Below are 8,123 nucleotides of genomic sequence, written 5' to 3'. Positions count from 1 at the left end.
ATCGTGGTGATCAATATTTTCATATATACAAACTTTTTTTAAATTATTGTTTAACTCTAAAATGTCTTTCTTAAACTTAAACACTGACATGGATTTGGATAATACGTTAAGTACATCTCTGATTAAGTTAATGTTGAATTTATGCACAATAATGCACTGGTCGTTTGACAAATACATCGCCTGAAATCACACTCACACATAAATCATCTACCTTCCTTTCTTCGAGCAAATCTGACAAAACATGCATGACATAGGGTGACTATTTTCTTTGCTACTATCGAGTAAATCTTAACTTTTCCATTATTTTAATGGACTTTTTTAGTAGCACTATAATTATGATTAACAGCAAAACAATGTCTAAAATTAGATATATAGTACAGACTAAATTTATACTCTTTTGCAAATGTTTTTCTTACTAACAGTCTGATTATCTAACCTTTATTCAGACAAATCTGATTTTTTTCTTTGTTTATTGACTTTGAACTAGCTTTCAGTAACAGCAAGTACTCTCAGATCGGTACGTTTTGTCTCAAATCCTTTTGTTAGCACTTTGTGTCGATCTGACGAGTCAAATAAATTTGACATTTTGTTTTCGGATCTTAGAAACGAACATAGTAACGTACATTTTACGCTTATCATTAATCCATAAAATGGGGTCAAAGTCATGTGAAACTTGTCTGAAGGTCTACTATACCATACAATTATTATATATATCAAATAAAATTGTCGTGCATCTCATAATAAACGAAAAAAATCACTTAATGAAAACTATTTAGGTTTTGAGCAGTTGCTGAACAACAAAACTGACAGGACAACGGACGAAGTATGCCAGAGAGAAACATAAGACCATTTATATCGAATGGTCAACTAAACTAAACTTGTGTACGCCAAACGCGCTTTTCGTCTATAAAAGACTCACTAGTGAAGCTGGAATCAACAAAGTAAAACATAAATAACCACATAAAGTGAGGTTGCAGAGCATTGAGGACCTAAAATTCCGAAAGGTGGTTTCAAATTGCCCCTAATGGGTTTGTTTAATTTTAAGTTAGGGTATATATAAAAAAAGATGTGGTGTGATTGCCAATGAGACAACTCTCAACAATAGACCAAATGACACAGAAATTGACACATATAGGTCACCGTACGGCCTTCAACAATGAGCAAAGCCCATACCGCATAGTCAGCTTTAAAAGGCCCAGAAATGACAAATGTAAAACAATTCATACGAGAAAATTAACGGCCTAATTTATGTACAAAATAATGAACGAAAAACAAATATGTTATCACAGCAACAAACAACAACCACTGAATTACAGGCTCCTGACTTGGGACAGACACATACAGAATGAGGCTGGGTTCAACATGTTAGCTGGCGCCCAACCCTCCCCTTAACCTGGGACAGTGGTGTAAAAGTACAACATAAGAACAAACTATAAAAATCAGTTGCAAAAGACTTAACTCATCATGCAAATGGATACAAATAGAAATACATCTAACAAAAACACAGAGTAGACGTGGACGGGTACAAGTACATCCCAACAACAAAAAGACACTAAGTACATATCTGAGAGTATTCGCAGTTACGGACAGCTAGTTCAAAGCCAATTACCACTAACAAAAAATTAATGCATCTACGACTAAACTAACAATCAGTACACACCCAACATCCAATGGGTTAAGTAAAGACGTCATAAACAGTAAGAATCAAATAACATGATTGCTCTGAGGGATACTATCGCCATTGTTTTCATTGTTATTAGTATTATTCTCAAAAATAATTCAACTGCACATGTATTCCCTATTTGATTCAATCTGCATATAGTTTTTAAACTTTAAAAATAGCCAATCTCTGACACAAGTGTATATTTATACATGAACAATGTAATTATTGTGTTTGAAATTTGCTCTACATTTGCTTAATTCTTGGCAATTCAAACCCTCTCATTTTAAAAATACTAGAACACATCCGCGACAACGCGGGTTTGTGACTGAATTAAAGGATATACGCCTTATTTTCACTCTGGATATTTAGTATTCGTATTGTCATTTGACAAAGTCATTCTGATTGTAAGGCGTACAGTTTTCTTTGCTTTAAAAATCTTTCTGTTTGAACCTGTCCTGCTTTTCTTAATACAACCGGAAACTACTTGTAGATATATTTTTGGGTCAAAGTGTCAATCCCTGTATAATGACGAAGTTCGGGTGTGATTATGATCCGTGTATATAGCAAATCCCTACTACACCGTTTGGTGGTGCACCTGACAGAGGCTGAACGTACTGATTATGTAACAGTTAACAGGTACTATTGGGCTCGGTATAGGAATCGACCCGGAACTTGTTAATTATTGGTTTTAAATTAGGTGGAAAACAAAAGGGTCTGGAATGTTGTAATTTTCAATCAACACCATTGTCCTATACAAGTTAGATTTCGCGGGCAGTACGTCGATTGAGCATGCGGGAAAGCGTATAAGACACGGATCGATAACGATCTCTGAATTTGGATATTTTCTAAAAATAATTGGCGTTTTCTGCGGAAAAAAGATTGTTTCAAAGACAAATTTACGAAGTACAAAACACTACATTTATACGTCATATCACAAATATTTCCGACTTTGTATGGTTTCAGAGGAGTTGCGGCTTGATGAAATTGGTCTCTTTCTTTAGTAGTATAGATTCCTTCTGAATGTTATCAATCCCACAAACATTTTACTTAGCGTCAAAAATATACATTTGTACAAGCATACAAAAGTCTGTACTTTCTTTGGGTTTAGGATTCATATGGCCCAAAATGTTAAAATCCTAGACGTCTTCCAAAACTGCACACATGATGTTCGCGGGCAAGATTGTAAATTCTATCATGTATGAAAGCTTTTGGGAAAACGGTATCTTGAGCTACAATATTTTCAAGCAATTGAGTTGAAAAAATAAATAACCTACAAAGATCCATTTAAACACATATATCTGGAACTTAAAATATATTTAAGACAACGATTTGCACAATTCAATTTAACAAAAAATTTCTAATGGATTAAACTCAACCCTAATTTTTATGTTCTTCAACTTTCAACTTTGTATTTGATTTGGCTGTCTTACTGTTTTGATTCATGTGCCACTGATGAGTTTTATGTAGCACTTCTAGCGTACCAAATTATAAGTACAATACATGAGTTTTTGCTTTTCTTGCGTTTGTTACTGTTAGTATGAAATAATCAACCTTTTTCTTCAGATGCAATTCTTGATTATGTCCAATGTTCATTACATTCAATGAAATTTTGATGAAGATATAAATACTAGCTATCCATTCATGTCTAAATTACTTTTCCCCATTACAAATAATTGAGTACATTTATCAGTAAAATACTAAAATATTACATTAAAAAATGTTTTTTCTTCAAAATTTTACCCAATCCAGGTAGTACAATAAAATTCCATGAAATTTGGAAAAGTCAAATTGATATTCGAAAACTTTTAATTTTAGACTAAAAGTTAACAGCAAACATACCCAACAAAGTCCAATTACTAGTTCTTAACAGACAAATGCATTTTTTTCTTCTAAATTTTGCTCTGGGCACTGTCCTTTGATTTTTAACAGATTTTAACCCCTGACTTGAATGGAATAGTATATCCAAAAGTATACCCCTGACTTAAAATGGAATAGTCTATCCACATGTTTACAATCTATCAATGACCGAGTTCATTATTGAACTACTCAAAATTTTAACAAAACAGGAATAATAGCAAATAAACACATCTGATAATTACTTAAATGTTACAACATGCTAAACAAATTTGACTTTTCAAAAAACATTTGATCAACAACAGACACAAGTTGTTTCCTTTTTCCTTTTCCTTTTTCGATATTCAAATTTCGAAAAAAATATTCTAAGTTCAAACTGAATTTTTTTTTTCACAACATTTTTTTCCTCAAAATTTTTTTTTCTAACAAAAATTTTTGTCCTCAAAATTTTTTTTCTCAATTTTTTTTTCTCAAAATTTTTTATTTCCTCACATTTTTTTTACCATTTCCTTATTCGGTTTCTATTTCCTTATTCGGTTTTTATTTCCTTATTCGATTTTCATTTCCTTATTCGGTTTCTATTTCCTTAGTTGATTTTCATTTCCTTATTCGGTTTCTATTTCCTTATTCGGTTTCTATTTCCTTATTCGGTTTCTATTTCCTTATTCGATTTTTCATTTCCTTATTCGGTTTCTATTTCCATATTCAATTTTCATTTCCTTATTCAGATTCTATTTCCTTATTCGGTTTCTATTTCCTTATTCGATTTTTCATTTCCTTATTCGGTTTCTATTTCCTTATTCAATTTTCATTTCCTTATTCGGTTTCTATTTCCTTATTAAGTTTCTATTTCCTTACTGGTTTCTATTTCCTTATTCGATTTTCATTTCCTTATTCGATTTCTATTTCCTTATTTGATTTTCATTTCCTTATTCGGTTTCTATTTCCTTATTTGGTGTCTATTTCCTTATTCGATTTTTCATTTCCTTATTCGGTTTCTATTTCCTTATTCGATTTTTTATTTCCTTATTCGGTTTCTATTTCCTTATTCAATTTTCATTTCCTTATTCAGATTCTATTTCTATTCAATGAGCAACAAGTGATATGTAGTCCATTTTGGCTGAAGGGGTGTTTTACTTCTACCAGAACGTTGTTGACAACATTCTTATATTTAAATGTTGCACGTAATTTAAAATCATACAACAACAATAACCCTAAATAGCAGATAGACACAGAAAGGAACTCTTGGGTTTCAAATCAATCAATAGAGTAGGGAATTCAGGGCAACCATTTAATCTGATACCCCTCGGGGTCAAGAAAACTACGCATGCGTTTAATCACGTAAACAAACCGTGAGAATTATGATTTGATTGAGGCCAATTGTAGCAAGAACGTATATTATATGTTAGTTATACGTCCTTGATTGTGATTCTCCATTTCTTTATGGAAGTTCAATATCAAAGTTTCATAAAGGTAACATATTAGGAAAAATATCACTTCAGTACTTATCTGACATAAATAGTTGTATTCGGAACCACTCTCGCATTTTAACAAAACCGCGGAATTCCCTCTCTGACGTGATTTTAATATATAAAACCCTAAATATAAATACTGCTTAATTCTGATTTTCCGTATAGAGAAAATTAACGCAAATAAAAAAGGGAGATATCAAAACATGAGGATTATGAAAAGAAAATTAACAGAAAGTTGTTTAAATTCAATCTCTTTGTTTGTTTTTACTTTTTATAGCAGGACAATCTTAAGAATCTGAGTTGTTCCTAATGTAAAGCACACAACGGTTGACGTAAGAGCCTTGGAAAGGAGTCAATGGTAAAAGTCTACAGATTGCCTGACAGCAATCGTATCCCAAAAATCAAAGAGCTGAAAGCTCTGAGGAAAAATGACGCCACTGTCTCTAATATTGTGATATTTTTTATGCAAGTCTTGATTTTCACATACAGTAATAAGTTTAACATTGCAACATGTCTCGTAAGCATATAATTGATATTCGTATATGTGTCTGTTTTTTCAGTACAAATGAATAGGTCAAGACTACCTGAATGATCTACAGTATCCAATTACTACTGGCTGTTTTTTTGTATAAATAAATAGGTCAAGACTACCGGAATGATCTACAATATCCAATGACTACTGGCTGTTCTTTTGTACTAATAAAAAGGTCAAGACTATTTGAATGATCTACAATATCCAATGACTACTGGCTGTTCTTTTGTACATATAAATAAAGACTACCTGAATGATCTAAAGTATTCTAAGTAATGTGATTTTTTTCTTGCAATTACATTTTTCTAAACCAAGAATATAGACTACTAGTATCCTTTTCAAACCAATGATTATGAAGAGCCTGTTGTTAGCAAGCTCTTATACCCCACATACTCATTAAATAAGTTACTAGTGACCTAGTTATTTCTGTTACTTGAAGCAAATTATATTTCTGTATATTTAGACAATAGTATAATATTGTTTTACTAGTTTTAAATTTATTTCACCTTGAAGATTAGACAAATAGGGATACTCCTTCGATTTTTTATTTCATGTCAGTCAGGTCGCTTTATATGAAACTTGAAACCACTTCTCTGCCATATTGTTATTTTATAACAACTCTGCCCTTGACCATGTTGACCCATGTAATTGATATTCATTCTTGAACCATATATCATAGTCAGTTAGTTTTTGATTTTGCACTCCCACACCACCTTTCATGTCTTTCAGGTCAAATGTCTGTCTCCATTTAAGTTAATGACATTGAACAATCATGGTATTAAACACAATTTCAATAGTGATAATGCTGTTCTCGTGGGTCACCATATATTCAACTTGGGTAGCATTCCAGTTACTGAAATTTGTGTCAGATTAGAACAATGATCTAGATCTTTAGGAATGGATCTTATAATTTAATATTGAGCCATAGTATGGGACCCCTACACGGTAACAAAAAAAAACAAGCTTGAAAGGATACAATGTCAAGCGGCAAAATCTATCACCAGAGATTACAAGTCAAAAGTGGATGGACGGGATACGTCTCTAAAATGCTTGCTGAACTGGAACTACAGCAAGATCTCCAGACAAGACGAACAAAGCGTTGAAGCCAGAAGTTAATAATTGTGTTAAAAGTAGTTGAGGGGCTGATTCCCGCTATTGAACCATACTGTCATTCTATAATATCATTGCGTAAGTATTTCTGTATTGGTCCATGTCTTGGGTGTATTGGTCTGAGGCGAAGCGGAAGGCCAATACTGCTGGCCGAGGACCAATAATAAGGCCAATACAGAAATACACGTAATAGTATCTTTATTAATTAACTACAGTGTTACAATATTTTTTTTTATTTCATTTCACAAGAGATAAACATTTTTACCTTGAAGTGGAACTATCCAAATCTCAGTTTCCTTTTATAAGATGCAATATCTAATGATTCGGTGCCGTTTGACTGCTGGCCGAGAACCAATAATAAGGCCAATACAGAAATACAAGTAATAGTATCTTTATTAATTAACTACAGTGTTACAATATTTTTTTTATTTCATTTCACAAGAGATAAACATTTTTACCTTGAAGTGGAACTATCCAAATCTCAGTTTCTTTTTATAAGATGCAATATCTAATGATTCGGTGCCGTTCGAAGTATCTTCAGCCTTTTCTCATCTGATGAATTTTTCTACCCTTTCCAGTCACTATAAAGTGTTACAACTTTAATTTAGACACACCACATAAATAGTAATTGCAAAGGTACTGCCTTTACATGTGTAATGCAAATATATTTAAAAAAAAATAATGTAAGAGTTGAAATTGATACAACTATCCATAAGCCAATTGACCAAAGAACGAAGATTTGCACAATTACAGAATGCATATGCCTGGTTCGGGTTTAAAAGTAAACGACCGTTTAAATACAAAACATGAGAAGCGACAGTAAACAGTAAAAATCGATTTGTACCATCGACATGATGAAATTATGAGGTCGTCAAGAAATGAACTTTGTGATGATTTACTCGTTCCCCAAACCTGAAATAATCCCATCGTCTACTTTCAAAATGCTTTTTAAATGAATGGGACCGTCTTTAACCTAAAATATATGCCATACTGAACGTTTCAGCTTGTTTATGGTGAGTAAACCTGCGTCTTACAAACAACTGTTTACTTTCAGTTACAGTTTATCGTGACTTACGATCTAAAAACTAGAGACGTTCCGAAATCCTGTTTTGTAAACAAAGATGCATACGCACCGCGTGGGTATTACCGTATTACTAATTTCCGATTTTTAAAATCTTCGTAAATCTGGATAAAGACCAGTTTCTATCAAATGGATATCAAAATGATTCCGATTTTCACTTTTTTTAATGATTGTAAAGTTGAAATGGCATGAAAGGCTGACATTATTTAGGAGAACTACTTTGTCTAGCGATTGCTGATCATTGGAGGGTAAAAAGTCCAACACCATAACAAAACGGATCTATTTATCATGTATACATACCGATTGTTTACGATTGTAAGACATGTGCATAAAAGTGAAAGCTCGAATAAATATGAAAAATATAACAAAGGGATAGCTCCAAATACCATTTAATAACAAAAAACATATGGA

Source organism: Mytilus californianus, unplaced genomic scaffold (genome assembly GCF_021869535.1).
Source record: "Mytilus californianus isolate M0D057914Y unplaced genomic scaffold, xbMytCali1.0.p SCAF_5, whole genome shotgun sequence".
NCBI lineage: Eukaryota > Metazoa > Mollusca > Bivalvia > Mytilida > Mytilidae > Mytilus > Mytilus californianus.
The sequence above is the reverse complement of the archived record's forward strand: the minus strand, read 5'-3'. Positions refer to the sequence as shown.